Genomic DNA, 15377 nt, shown 5'->3' with positions numbered 1-15377 from the left:
AACACCACACAAGGCCACTTGATTGCTCGAAACAGAGAATCGCGAATCGCTCCCCGAATCGAACACCTTCCATTATCGAACACGAAGCACTACATAATGAAACCCTATCGTCTATCATCACTAATACTCGAGTCTTCTTTTTAAGTTATTTGATTATTTTAATTATTTCAATAATACAGACAGTATTCACCTTGTGTCTATAACCTTTCTCCTTGTAACACGCGTGTGCTTGTGGTGTGCCTGGTTTTGTTGTCTCTTCTTATCTTGTGTTTCCAAACAGAACAACTGTTTGGCACTGTGTATTTTTCTCTCTATATTTTTTTCTATATTCTTTAAAAAAAAAAAAATCGTTTTTCCTTATTCATCCGTGTTCTATTCTTTTGTCGTCTGTTATCTTTAGTTTCGTAAGGTGCCTAACCACACAAGTAGGTGAATATATCTGTGAGCTGAAAAAAAGAAAGGTTAAGTCAATTTACCGAAGAACTCTTAACGCACTTTAAAAATCCCTTCCTTTCACTTATTAAGCTGACGTTCGTGCCTTCCCTGTGAGCGAAGGTAACCAGTGGGAAGTGGAGAGTTACTCCCTCCTTGAGCGAGAGAGAGAACGGAGCGTGAGGTGAGTGAAGGATCCGCCTCTCTATGGATCTGACTGTGGCTCGCACTCTCAATTCACAGGCCACGGAGGTGATTAGTCAGGCATTCAGGGGCGTTTCTTTTATTAGTGATGTAAAATACTGGTTCACCCTCTGACTGCCAATGCCACTTGTTTTATTTGAGTTCAAATACAAAGATCAAAGCAACGATTAGTCAGGCTTTCATGGGCTTAGAATACTATCACTAGAATGATCAAAGCACCTTTTAAAATTGAAAATTGCCTCCAGTATTGCTTGTCTGAAAGCAAGTGATTACAACGACAAATGTTTAGGAATACCTTTGTATGAAATTATGATGTGTAAGGTTAAACTGTGGGCACGTGAGCAAGTAGCTAGTGACACTACAGCAACATTGATTGCTTACTTATGAGTACATGATTTTCTTTTAACATACACCACTGATGCACTGATTTCCTCTTTTCTATTATACATTTTTTATTGGAAGACAGCTTAGAGAATATAAGAACCACCTACATCTTTTTACATAATGCTTTGTGCTCCTCGACACTCGGAGCTCTCTTCAGATAAATGGTATCATTTTTTTTTTTATAAATTATGACATTGATTTTCCTTTTGTTATGTTTTTTATGTATTAGAAAGCAGATTAAAGAGAACAATAACCACATATAAGTTTTTACATAACGGCTTGACAATGTGGACTTTATTTAGACACCTATTTCAAGGACCACCGAACTGATCAGTCAAATTAATGGTGTTTTCTCAACTATTCTTTTTTCTATGTAAGAGGGAAAACTGTCCAAGGGCATCAAAAACAAAAAAGAAAGACCCACTTGATTGCCAGTTCCCTTACACATCAACAGAGTCAGTTGAAAGAAAGGGACGCGTTGTCATATTCATTCAGCTTACTATCTGGTGATTTTATACAGCTTCAGAAACTTATGTGGGGGATTAAAATAGTGAAGACTCTGGCCATTAATCTTCTGATCCCCATAAACCCTTCCTAATGAAAATAAAATCGTGTCCAAAACGTCTGGTAAAAATGCTTCTCAGGACTGAAGAGGTTAACCATCATCGAAACCATAGGAAAACTTACAAAACCCTAGATACTGCTGCCCCTTTCTTATATAACGCAGTCGCTGACATAGAAGAAAAGGGCCAAAAAGAATTATTCAAAAGTGGAGAGCGAGTTATATAAGATGAGGTAAGACGCTGAAACGTTTAGAAATGAGAGCCAGTGATAGGAAGATAGCGCATGAACAGACAAAGACATGAAGGAGAAACGAATGTATATACAGACCAAGATACAAAAAAAAAAAAAAAAAAAAAAAAAATAGAAGTATACGAAGAGAGAGAGAGAGAGAGAGAGAGAGAGAGAGAGAGAGGTGAAGGACAGGTGAGGGCAAGAGACAGGGTGGAACAGAAAGAGAGACAGCGAAGCGTTAAATCTCATTCTGCCGCTAAACTCACTCTTCTTCTTCTCTCTCTCTCTCTCTCTCTTAATTTTTTCCTATCATAGCTTTCATTTCCTTTTTCTTTTCATTTTTTGCAGTCTATTAATTTTGTGCGCCTTTAAAAATTGTCCTCATTTTGATGTTTTCTTTTTTTCTTTTTATGCGCTATTTTCTCCTAAGCCCTTCATTTCCTCGGATATCTTTCCTTGCCAGTATTTTTCCGCCTTTTTCTCTCTTTCTTGTGACACACACACACACACACACACACACACACACACACACACACACACACTATTCTTTTCGTTCTCCCACCACTCCCCCCCATTCTCTCTCTCTCTCTCTCTCTCTCTCTCTCTCTCTCTGTGTGTGTGTGTGTGTGTGTGTGTGTGTGTGTGTGTGTGTGTCGTATCTTTATTTGAACAGTTCCACGATTATATTTCTTCCTTTATTGCATTTTTATCTTTAGTCATACAATTCCCTGTATTACGTCTCTCTCTCTCTCTCTCTCTCTCTCTCTCTCTCTCTCTCTCTCTCTCTCTCTCTCTCTCTCGCACCGTTGTCTCTCTCCCTCGAGTTTTTCTTTCGGGCATAAAGGCAACCCCTCCCTCCCTATCTCTCCCCACTTCCTCCCTTTCATCCATCTTCGTTCCCGTGCCTCCCAGCGCCTCTCCCTCTCCTTCCTATCGTCATCCACCCTCCTCCTGTTCCTCTTCTCGTTCTGCTCTTCCTCTCACTCGCAGGAAGGAGTACGGTACGCTAACAAGACATGGATTCGCGTGCCCTCCTCCTCCTCCTCCTCCTCTTCCTCCTTCTCCTCCTCCTGTCTGATGGTCCCTCCTTCCTCTTTTATCTTTCGCTTCCCCCTCACTCGTCCTCCTCCTGCCAGCCTTTGGGACAGGAGGTGAAGAAGATGAATAAGTAAACGGGGTCGCTTGAGTCACATCAGTCGGCTCTCCTCCTCCTCCTCCTCCTCCTCCTCCTCCTCCTCTTCCTTTTCCTCTTCCTCTTCCTCTTCTTCCTCCTTGGCCTCCGTCTTCGTCTTCATTTTTCCTCTTAGTCTTCTTCTTCATCTTCTTCTCCTTGCCCCGCTTCAGTAAGTGTCTCTCTTCTCTCTCCCTCTCACTCTTTCTCATCTGCGTCACGTCATTGCGTCTTTGTTATCTTCTCTACGTCACTGCAGTAAGACGTGATACTTTCTCTCTCTCTCTCTCTCTCTCTCTCTCTCTCTCTCTCTCTCTCTATTCATTTCTCTTGCCCCCAGCCCACACACGCCGCCCATCCGCCCACCTTAGTCACGCCTCATCAAGTATCCCCGTTGCTCTCTTGGAAAAAAAAGGAAGCCCGTCAGGAAAAAAAAAAACAATATAGGCGCTCCTTTCTTTGTGCAGCGATGTGATTTTCTACCTCCTGCCTCCCTCACCCCTCCTCCTCCTCCTCCTCCTCCTCCTCCTCCTCCAGCAACACCATACCAAGGACACGTTAGGTTATAAAAGGCAGGAGAGCACGTGAGTGAAGGGAGAGATGGTGTCTAGATACTCTCGTAATGTTTCTCAGATGCATCGGTGAAACAGAGGAACAGGGACGTGATATCTTCCTCCCTGATAGATACAAGGCATGAAAAAAAGGCCATTTTCACAACCAGATGGAAATATTTTTATTCCACGCCAAGAGGAATAGAATGAGAAGGAGGAAGGGAAGGAGGGAAGGGGGAAGAGTAGTGAGAGAGAGTGAAGGGAGGGGTAGGAGGAAGAAGAAAGGCTGGTTGTGAAAGTGGTAGGTGGAGTTGAAGGAAGGAAAAGGAGAAGAGAGGGAAGGAGAGAAGGAATAAGGAAGAAGAAAAGGGAGGAAGAGGAAAGATTGAGACACTAGGGTGAAAAAACGGTTAGATGGAGGAGTGAAATGGAAGAGGAAGAGGAGGAGGAATTGGAAAAGGAAGAGGAGGTGTTGGAGGAAGAGAAGGAGGGAGTGCTGTGAAAAATAGAGAGGGGTGGAAGAGAAGGAAGTGTATGAGAAATAGAGAAGAGTTAGACCAGTGGTTTCCAACCTTTTGGCACTCGCGACCCCTTACCTAAAAGTTTGAAACCCATGTGACCCCCTACTGGGGCTTACTATCAGCAGTTTAATTTTCCTTTTATTTTCTGTGAATGCAAGGAAAAGAAACATCTAAAAAGTATTTAAAAATCATGTAATCACACAGGCACATTCACTCACAGGCACGCATACATACACCCCTAATATCATCTAATGGCATTTCAACTAATGTACCACACGTTTTGTTTTGCACCAAAAAAAAAAAAAAAAAAAAAAAAAGTGTAAGAGCATAAAAAATGTAACTGATGAGATAAAATTAATATTGTCCCAAGCTACATCTGGTAAGGCTACGCGAACCCCTGCCAAGGCTTCGCGACTCCCCAAGAGGGTCGCGACTCCCCGGTTGGGAACCCCTGAGTTAAATGAAATGGAGAAGTAGGGTGGGAAGGACAAATAGAAGAAAGAGAATAGCAATACGAATGAAGAAAGATGAAAATGATAACAGGATAAGAGAGAAAGATGAGACTTAACAAAAACAATAAAAACAAGAAGGTAACGAAGACAGAAATTAGAACGAGTAAGAGGAATAGGAGAAACAGGAAGAGATAGATATACAAACGAAAAAAACTGTGAAAGAAAAGTAAGAGAAGGAGGAGAAAGAAAAACATAGATATAGAAAATGAGAAAACGGAGAGAGAAGAGGAGAGAAGGTGAAAGGAGAGAAGAGGAGAGGAGAGAGGAGAGAGAGGAGAGGGACCCAGGAGAAATGGCGATCGTAAACATGTCAAATATGAATCTCGGTCAAACTCGCTTTCAGAATATTCAGCGTTCCCTTATTACACTGCAATGGGGGGAGGAGGAGACACCGCAGCATCACCAAATAAAGACGAACATCAAAGGCTACGAGTGTATTGAAGACAGTCGTAGTGGGAACAGTGTGGGGGATTGCAGGTTCCTCGTAAACAATTTTTCCATTACCAAATGCCTGTAAAACCTTTCAAAATACTCCTTATCTATACCTGGAATTCTCAGGTAACTTTGCAACTTTATCGGTCCCATATGGCGCTGGTCGTGATGCGCCATGAAATAAGGAAGCAGGCCTGTGTTGCGAAATGGTTTGTGGAGCTTATCGGTATATATTTTAAGCCATACCAGGATATCGTAACCTTGAAAACTTTGCCGCTGCCCTGCTGGAATCAATAGGGAAGTTAAATGTTTCTGCTACTTATTGCTTGTTGGAATTGATGCTGTAAAGAAGAAAGGCAAGGGATACTTAAATTTTCCTATTCAGTATAATTTTATAGCCAGTCGTTTACGTGTTTCTAGTGTGTCAGTGGCATTCATTATACATGGAGTGCCTTGCCTTTCAATTTTATCAGAGCCTTCTTTACGTGCTGCCATAAAATTAATCTGGCAGTCATATCCTTCGTCTTCTATTTATAAAGCCTGTAGATATAAACATACGAGTATAATCTTCATGAAAGTCAGTGTTGTGTTATTTTCCTGGCGCTGCATGACTCCGTTCCCGATGCGGCATGCACCCAATCAGTCAGCGAGTCAATTTGCAACTTTGTAATGGAGATGAACTCGGTGGCACAGGTGCAGTTTATAGACGCATCTGTAGCACACGTCCACATAAACTTCACGAGATACGTCCACACTCGTCCTCACACTTCCTTTCAAACATTTACACGTCTTGTCTTGTCTTGCCGCGCCGAGAACTACCCGCGCAATTTAGTCTGAAAATACACCTTCCTTACAGAGATCTTCGCAATTTCCTTCAAGAATATCCCTCACTTACGTAAAGTCTTCCTCGCGATTTGGCCCACGCACGTACCCTTCAATTACGACTTTCCCTTTTAGTTGCATCGAAAAACATCGGTCAATTAGAACTCGCTTTCCTTAACTCCTCCAAAAACACTCGGGACGTCTTCGCAAACCCGTGGGCGGTGCTTGAGGTGAGAGGCGTGGGAAGGGACTGCTTTCTGGAGAGTCACCCACACCCCTGCCGGCTGCCACGTCCCTTCCACTTCCCTGCCACTTCCTTGTCACGTCCTCATCCTTCTTCTATCTATCACATCACTGCTAGAATGCATAGAAAATGAGTGTTCTTTTATGAAAGCCACTATGTTCTTGCCATTTTCTTGCATTATGTTTGTTGATTCTTTAGCCAGTCCTTGCTACGTCATTGTGTAACCTAACCTAACCTAACCTAACTTAACCTAATCTTATCTCCTTGCTCAACCCTGCCATGTATCTCTGCTATATATCACGTACTTGCCATTACCTATATGTCTTCCCTGTATCTCTGTTTCATTCCCTGCCATTAATCTGCCTCACAACTCTTCCATTTCTCTATATTGTTCCTGTTTCTTCCCCCTGCCATTCAATACCATGTCCCTACCATATTTCTTTCATTACTGCTGCCTTTTTCCCTGTTTCACTCCTTAACATTACCTTACACGTCTTTACCCTACCCTATCATCCCCTTGCCCCTTCCTCCCTTACCATTCATTCACCTCTACCCATCACTACATCCCTTGCCACATTCCATCACGCACTCATCCCCAACCTGCTCCCATGTGCCTCGATGCCTCCCTCTCCCAGATATCAGAACCCAGTCACTCGATTGCTAAAGAAGGCTGACGATTCTTAGGTTGTGTTTGTCTCCTCCTTTGATCAGAGATGAAATGGAAGTAATGTAGTATCATTAAGTGCTCGTCTTTAATTGATTCATGAGTCTGTGTTGAAAGTGCCTCGTGTAATGGTATGTGTTTACCTGCAATTTGTGTTTGTTTTGAAGCTCCCTGCAGGTTTATTTACTGGCAATTTCTAGAGTTGTTGGGTAATGTCAGAGTGTAATGTATAGGAAGAAATTATATGTTGTTTGTGTTCAGGTTGTGATGAAGCATAGGTTGTGGGAGGAGGAATGACGAAGTGAGGTGGAAGAGGAGTTAGTGAGAGGAGAAGCCACGGTAAAGAAAGGAAGAGGAGAGGGTAAAGGAAGGAAAGAGAAGGGAAGGCGGAGGAAGGAAAGGAAAGGAAGGGCAGGACAAGGAAGGGAAATGGATGTAGGACAGCTGAGGGAGACGGCTTGAGTGGTGCACAGGCCCTCCTGAGGCGAGAGTCTGGCTGCCTTTCTCTCTCTCTCTCTCTCTCTCTCTCTCTCTCTCTCTCTCTCTCTCTCTCTCTCTCTCTCTCTCTCTCTCTCTCTCACACACACACACACACACACACACACACACACACACACACACACACACACACACACACACACAAATGTATGCACCAAATATGCGTCATCATCTTCCGTCAATTAACATTCCACAATTCTGAATCAAAATCCCTGATTGACGAGGGCGGGAGGGCCTCAGCTGTCCTGCTGCTGTAACAGTTTGCTTTATATGCGCTGTGTTCGTATAGCTGTCCGCTTATTTTTACACACAGAAGCAAGGCTGCTGTGAACACTGTATAGGCTCTATTTCATCCATATGTTTGGTTAATCTTTCTATCAAGTCTTCAGAAATGTTGTGGACAAGAGCAGACAGATTATGTTTATCAACACGCTTTTTGTTTGTAAGCATTTGGTTCTGACCATGCGTTCTTTGCGGGTGGACAGCCTCGCACGAGAGGACAACTAATCATCAACATTTGTTTAAAAGATAAACCAAACTTGGGGATGAAATACACCCTACAAAGTGTTCACAGCCGTCAGGCCAGGTTATGTTTGTAAACAGAGCGGACAGCTACGTAGCACATACAAACTGGCGGCTACGAGCACGACAGGGAGTGATAGCAGAGCACCAAAACTTGCTCCATGGGCGAGTGTTCAAGGCCTACCAAGATGCTATGGTCTCCTCACTCATACTCATGTTTATTCACTCCATTTGAATCCTAACGTGTGCCACAGTCATCAAATCTTTAGTGATATGTCAATATAACTCCATACCGTTGTTGATGATACGTAGATTAATTAAGATATAAGAATATCAAACGTGGTTCATAAATTTCTGAAAAGATCGCGGAAGGAACCATGAACTTAAAAAAAATGTTGGGAACTGCTAGAATATATGAATGTAAACCATGATGGAAGAACTTTTGCACTCATACCTACATGGAGTAAGTTTTCATGCACTGTTTTCACTCATTACTTTTGTTTTCTTTGCCCCATTTACATCCTAACATATTCTACAGACAACACAGCATTACTAACATCTAATATAACCCGTACAGATGTTGACTCCATTGAAATTCTTCCTGGGATTAATATTAAAAGTGCGAGCGATTTTTCACGACACCGTCCCTCGCCAGCAACCTTTCCTCATCCCGTGATTCCATTAGCAAAGTAATCAGAGAAAAAGAAATCACCTTTAGAGATCATGAAATTATCCCTTGCAGGTACTCGAGCCGTAATAGCCGCTCCCGGTGCTCATTCCAGTAGCTTATGGGGGCAGTTTTTTTCCCGGGCGTTAATCTCACCTGGGCGGGAAGCGAGGATACAGTCACACCACGGAAAAAGTCACACTGGGAACGAACAAAGGGAGCGTTAAATATTCTCGCTCCTGTGCATCCCTTGAGCCTCGAGAGGACGGCAGGAAGGTTCAATGCAGAAAGGTTCACATGTTCCTCCCCCCGCTGCACATTACCGCTGAGCTCATCATAATTGTCCACAAAGGTAGCAGGATAAGAATTGGGCAAGAGGTCCTTGTATATCTATAATGCACCGTATAGAAGTGAAGGTTGTGGTGGTGAGGGATAGAATCGCGAGGAGAGAAGAGGTAAGAGAGTGAAAGGGAGACGCGGAAGAGAGGTTTGTAAAAGTAGAAGGCAAAACAAGGAAAGGAAAGGAAATAGTAGAAGGACCGCCGTGGTACAGTGGAACCATGCGTGCTTTGGGGTCCGAGGGGTCTCCAAGAGCACGGGTTCGAATCCTGTCCACGGTCCCAGTGTAGGTTGGGCTTCCTCACTCGGGTGGGCTTTGAGATAGGGGGTACCCAAAAAGTATCCCCTTTAGACCAGAAATTCCCGTGAAAAGCCCACATAGTATAAATAAAAAAAAAAATAAAATAAAGGACAAGAGGTGGAAAGCACATATAGAAGAGGTGTTTGTGAGAGTAAAAGGCAAAGCAAGGAAAGGAAAGGAAATAGTATGAGAGTAAGAAGTGAAAGCACACATACAAGGGAAGTTTAAAGAGTAGAAGGCGAAGGAAGGAAAATAAAGGACAATACAAAAAGATAACGCATAGAAGGCATAAATAGAGGAACAATTTGTGAGAGTAAGAGGCAAAGCAAGGAAAGGAAAGTAAATAGTAAGAGAATAAGAGGTTGAAAGCAGACAAAGAAAAGGAATTTATTAGAGTAGAAGGCAAAGCAAGGAAAAGAAAGATAAATGTAAAAAGATAAAGGGATGGAAAGCACATACAGAAGAAGAGTTTGTGAGAGTAAAAGACAAAGAAAGGCAAGGAAAGGAAATAGCAAACGGATTAGTGATAGAAGGAAGACAGAAAAAAAAAGATTGTCAGAGTAGAAGGCAAGGAAAAAAGAAAATTGTGAGATGATAAGAGGATAGAAAGCTTGGTAGAGCAAAAAGGCAGAGCAGGATAGAGAAGTGAAACGAAAAAGGTTCCAGTCGATATGGAGTCAAATAATATTTTTATGGCTGTCTTGGGGAGCATAGGGAAGTTAAACTGTTAAACTCCGATATGTCAAATAGAAGGCAATGAGCACCAAGCCAAGACCACGCCACTGTATAGCACCTGCCGCCCTTTTACCTGCACGTGATGAGATGAGAATGGCCCACCTTGAGAATCACACGATCGATCTCTTGTCAATTATCGTGATTTCTCGCTTCATTGGGTCCAGCATTCATTACCTCGCGCATCCCCTTCTCGTCCTCTCATCCTCCTTTCCACACTCTCTCTCTCTCTCTCTCCTCCTCCTCGTCTTCCTCCTCCTCCCATTCCTTCCTGTTAAATACTACTCCTTTTCCTTGTTTTTCCTTTATTTATATTTATTTTACTCCATATTTTCCTTTCTTCATCGTTTCGTTACTTTATCTCTTCTTCTCTTCTCATCTTTTCCTTATCTCTCACTTCCCGTCTTTTCTTTCTTGTTTCTCTGCTTTCTTTCTCTTTTCTCTCTTCTCAATCTCCTTCCCTTTATCTCTCTTCTCTCGCCTCTCCATTCCTTCGTCTCCCTGCTTCCCCTCTCCCTTCTCAGTCCCTTTCTCTCCATCTCCTTTCTTTCACCTTTCTTTTACCTCGTTTCCTTAATTTTCCTCCTCCCCACGTAATCCCTTTCTTCTTCTCCCTTCTTTCACCTCTTCATTCCTTGTCTCCCTGCTTCCCCTCTTCCCCTTCTTAGTTCCTTTACCTCACCATTCCCTCGTCTCCCTGCTTCCCCTTACCCCTCTTCTTAGTCTCTTTCTCCATCTCCCTTCTCACCCTCGGCTCTCCATTCTCCCTTCTTCTGTTCTCTTGACCTTTCCACTTCCTGTGAGTTCCCAAGAGGCTGCTGATGGACCAGAGAGATTACCTTGTCCGTGTTGGTCCGGGTTGTGTTTTTTTCTGCAGGGTGGCGCCGGCTGGACGACACAAGCTGCTCCCTACAACCTGAATGGATACCAGGTTTTTTTTTTTAACCTTTTTTCACTCGTTCTTTCCCCGTCAGTGATTTGCTCGTGTGTCTCTTATCGTTCATTCTGGTTTAGGTTGTTAGCGAGAAACGATGTGTTAGTAATCAGTGGGGAATTGATGTTTATTGCCTACTTTTTTGCTCCGTTTTTCTTCTTATTCAAAGCTACAGCGTGAAGATTGATGCGTTCCTATATACATTAACAACAAGAGACAGAGGACTACTTTTTCTTCCAACGCCTACTTGTCTTATCTCGGCAGTGGTAACAGGCTCTAGTGAAATGTGCTTAGCAGTGGCTTCGTGGTTGGTGGAGAAAAATCCTTGCATGATAACGTAACCGGGCGTCTCCGTGACCTGATATCGCTGCCCTCGTAAAAGCCTTTAAGTGATTAACAATAGAAGGCTGATTGTTGATAATAAATAGCAGAGGATTGTTCCAGATATGTTCGTTTGTCTGTTCTTTTCTGGTTTTGTTTACAGTGATAGCGGACGATCAAGTGTTAAGAATGAATACTAAAACGAGATTAAAGTCGAAATATTTTACTCCTTTGTTAAGTATCAGAGCAAATAGTGTCCCGGGACTGGTGATTGTGTTTCTCTTGGAAGGTTTAGTGGACTGAAGTGTTGAACAAGGTGTTGAGATTTTTATTTATTTATTTTTTCTGTCAAAATATCGTAACTACATTTGTGGCGTCTTAGATTCTAGCCGAAGTTTGTGTTCATCTAAGAGAAAAAATAACTAGAAACTGAAATACTAAGGAAAACACGGAAATATTTGCCTCTACCAGTTATATCCTTACACATATACATAAATAGACATCTCTTTGAATACAACCAGGGAAAAAAAAATTGAAACTAACCAAAATATTAAAGAAAATCCCCACCGTTCATTTCCTCACACATGTACATAAATAGACATTGCACTGACAGTAACTTATTTTTCATACTGCACAATTATTCTCAAACTCCCTGTACGTGCATCTATACTCGCAATAACTTATCTTTCTCTTTTTATACATTGCCAGAACGTTCTCAAATTCATCTCTTATGCATCTTTACTCGCAATAACTTATCTTTCCCTTTTTATATATTGCCAGAACATTCTCAGATTCCTCTCTTATGCATCTTTACTCACAATATCTTATCTTTCTTTTTAGACATTCCACAAGTATATTCAAATTCCTCCCTTATGCATCTCTATTCACACTATCTTATCTTTATCTTTCTATACATTGCACAAGCATACTCAAATTCCACTCATATCTTATCTTTTTTTTTCATACATAGCACAATCATTCTCAAATTCCTCATATGCATTTTCCACTATCAACCATTTCACCGCGATTCCTGCCTCTTTCTAAAGGTGATACGTCGCCATGAATATACTCACGCCTCAAGTCGGCTTTCATACATATTTCATCTCAGCTGATTGACGTCATCCACCGCTGTTGTATTTCTTAGGCGTGTGTCGCGCCGGAGGGGATTTATGGCTTAGAAATTGACCGCCTACAGTAATTTACTCCCATATGTTTCCCGCGTTTGGCAGGAGACATATGGCAGTGGTAGGAGGGATGGAGAAGAGGGGCGAGAGATGCGTATGAGTGAAAAGGAGGAAGGAAAGACTATGGAGATTATGGAAAGGGGGACAATAGTAGATGTGAAGGAGGGGGAAACATTAAGAAAAAGAGAAAAGAGTAGATAAAGATTGATGAGAAAAATAAAAAATAAATGGAATTGAAGAAAAGATTACATATGAAGAGAAGAAGAGGAGATTAGATAAGAAATAGGAAGAAAACGTAAAGAAATACATGGAAGAGAAGAAAAATAGAGGTAAAGGAAAAAAGAAATTGAGAAAGAGAAACTAACAGAAGTGAATGCGAGAGACACAAGCCGAAAGAGACTTAAGGAATCAAGAAAAGGAATGTTCTCGAAAATGGAAAACTAAAGGTAAAATATATAGAAGAGAAGAGGAAGAAATTTGATATGAAGGAAGGAAGGGAATAGATACGGAGAAAGACATGGAAAATAAGGGAGAAACACGCAACACAGATAAAAGCGGAGACATCAGAGAAAGAAAAGATAAAAGGAGAGGAAAAAAGAGAAAGAGACATGGAGAGAGAGAGAGAGAGAGAGAGAGAGAGAGAGAGAGAGAGAGAGAGAGAGAGAGAGACGAAAGAGAGCTGCATACAGTCATAATACATCACACACAGGCAAAGATCAGACCAAAGCACCTTCTGAATATGAAAAATGGTCTCCCCTCTCCCGCTGTGTTGTGGTCGGCGGGTGACGCGGCCCTGGAATCCTTGCGACGAAAATGTTGCTCGAGTTTCCATTCTGTTTATGATCCCGCGATTCGATGCTGCCACTGGACGATGAAAGGGAATTTACAGCGTTGTTGACAGTGCAGCCCAGGATGCGCGCGCGCGTGTGTGTGTGTGTGTGCGTGTGTGTGTGTTTGAGAATCTTTAACATAGCTAGACATCTTTTTAATCTGTCTCTTTTCAATTTGTACATATATTCCTACTTTTGTGGTCTATGAATTATTACTGTCTCTATTACTGCTGCTACTACTACTACTACTACTACTGCTACTACTACTACTACTACTACTACTACTACTACTACTACTACTACTACAACTACAACTACTACTACTACTACTACTACTAGTACTACTACTTTTTATATAAGAGAAAGACTGGCCATGGGCGACCAAAGAATAAAAAAAAAAGGCCCACTCAGTCGACAGTCCCTTTACAGTGCCGAAAGAGTTAGCCAAAGGATACTGATCTTGAAACCTGCCTCTTAAATGAGTCAAGTCGTAGGAAGTTGGAAATACTACTACTACTACTACTACTACTACTACTACTACTACTACTACTACTACTACTACTACTACTACTACTACTACTACTACTACTACTACTACTACTACTACTACTACTACTACTACTACTATATGCACCATGGGACCAGGGGAGGGTGTACCGCGTCTTCCTCCTACTTGGTCGTGGTCGCATTCCTATGTCCTGCTTCTGTTCCTTATCAGCGCCGTCCCTCCGTCCTTCGTTTTTCTCTTATCCTTTCCTGGTGGCAGCGGGAGTCCTGAGAGTTTTCCCTGATGACGTCAAGGGCCCGAGAGCTTCCCTTCTCTATTCTTGTAGGGGAAAATCGGCGGCTGGGGCTTTTATTTGCATAGGAATTTGGTCGTGCCTCGCCCACTCATTGTGCTGTATTTTCTATTTTCTCCTCTCCTCTGACCGTAAGCAAACACTGGAGCCAAAAATTTATACACTCTCCGCTCGCCAGTCTGTTTGTTCGGCGTTGACAGTCTTACCTGCAGGTGGTTTAAATGGTTACTGTAAGGTTAGGAGAGTTTTTATTCTCTCTCATCCCTTAGTGTTTGTGGTCAGTGGTATCTTTTGTTTCCTTCATCAATGGGACGTTCCTGTCGTGTGATGTTTGGCCTGTTTTAGTTTAGTCTCTATCAGTTCCCATTCCTTCAGTCACTACTTGCATGTCCGTCCTATAGTGAGATGTTGTTTTGCTATATATTTTTTTTAATTCTTTGGTGACAGGACGAGTTATATTCTCTATCTCCTCGTGGTGTGAGTGTTTGGTGAGTCTGTTCGGGTTAAGTTCACATTGTTCAGGCAGCTGCTTACACGTTTACTCTTGAAGACATTTACTACTGCGTCTATCTCTACAGCTAGCCATTGTTTTTACTATAGCTATATTTATTGAGTTATATTTCTCTACTATTTCCTTCTCATGGTTTGTCTGGTCTGTCTGTTCAGGCTGAGTTCACATCTTTCAGGCAGCTTCTTACACGTCCTCTCTTGAACTACATTTGCTACTGTGTCTATCTCTTTATAATGTGGATCAGATAACATTTTATTCCCTTAACCAAACAACGAGACATGTTTCAGCCGCTAACGTGAGTATCGCACAAGCACGCACAGTTTCCAATACATTCTGGCGTGCTGTGTTGCCGGTGGTCAGGGATGCTGTTTATTTTCATACTCAAATACTGCGACTTTCCGGTGCTGTAAGTGAGGCACTTCAGTGTGTGTGTGTGTGTGTGTGTGTGTGTGTGTGTGTGTGTGTGTGTGTGTGTGTGTGTGTGTGTGTGTATGTGTGTGTGTGCAGTGGCCGCGTTTGCCTTGCTATTTTATTCGGCGAGCACAAAGCAGCGTGGATCAAAGGTCACTCACTGTTTTCTATTTGCTTACGTGTGTGGAGTCCATCACTGTGACCTCGCGTGGCTCAAACCCTCGGTCCTTGAGTGACTTTAAGGGAGAAGTGGTCTTTGTAAGGTGGCGATAAGAGGCAGAGAGAGAGAGAGAGAGAGAGAGAGAGAGAGAGAGGGTGGGTGGGGGTTGTGGTAGCAATGTTGTGACAGCAGTAAGGAGGGAGGAGGGGCGGCGCTGCTGACCCTTCAGATTGATTTGTGTCCCCGCTACACAAGAGGCGGGGAACCTTGTAACATATCTCCAATGAAACTGTTCAGCTGACATTGCTCCCTTCCCCTTTAGTCTCCCTTTAGTCTCCTCCCTCCACCACTCCTCCCCCTTCTCCTTTATCCTACTTTTTATTCCTCCACTCTTACGTTTCTTCTTCCCCTCCTCTTCCATAGTCCCATTTTTGC

General features: G+C 42.5%; 1 protein-coding gene across 8 annotated transcripts in view; it reads left to right on the top strand.

The window, feature by feature from the left end:
* LOC123499144 (protein shisa-like-2A) overlaps positions 1-15377 on the top strand; it is a 242311-nt gene that overhangs the window by 34128 nt on the left and 192806 nt on the right. The gene's annotated exons all lie outside the window — the stretch shown is intronic.

The sequence above is a fragment of the Portunus trituberculatus genome, chromosome 49, assembly GCF_017591435.1.
Source record: "Portunus trituberculatus isolate SZX2019 chromosome 49, ASM1759143v1, whole genome shotgun sequence".
Lineage (NCBI taxonomy): Eukaryota > Metazoa > Arthropoda > Malacostraca > Decapoda > Portunidae > Portunus > Portunus trituberculatus.
This window is presented reverse-complemented; position numbering and strand designations above follow the sequence as displayed.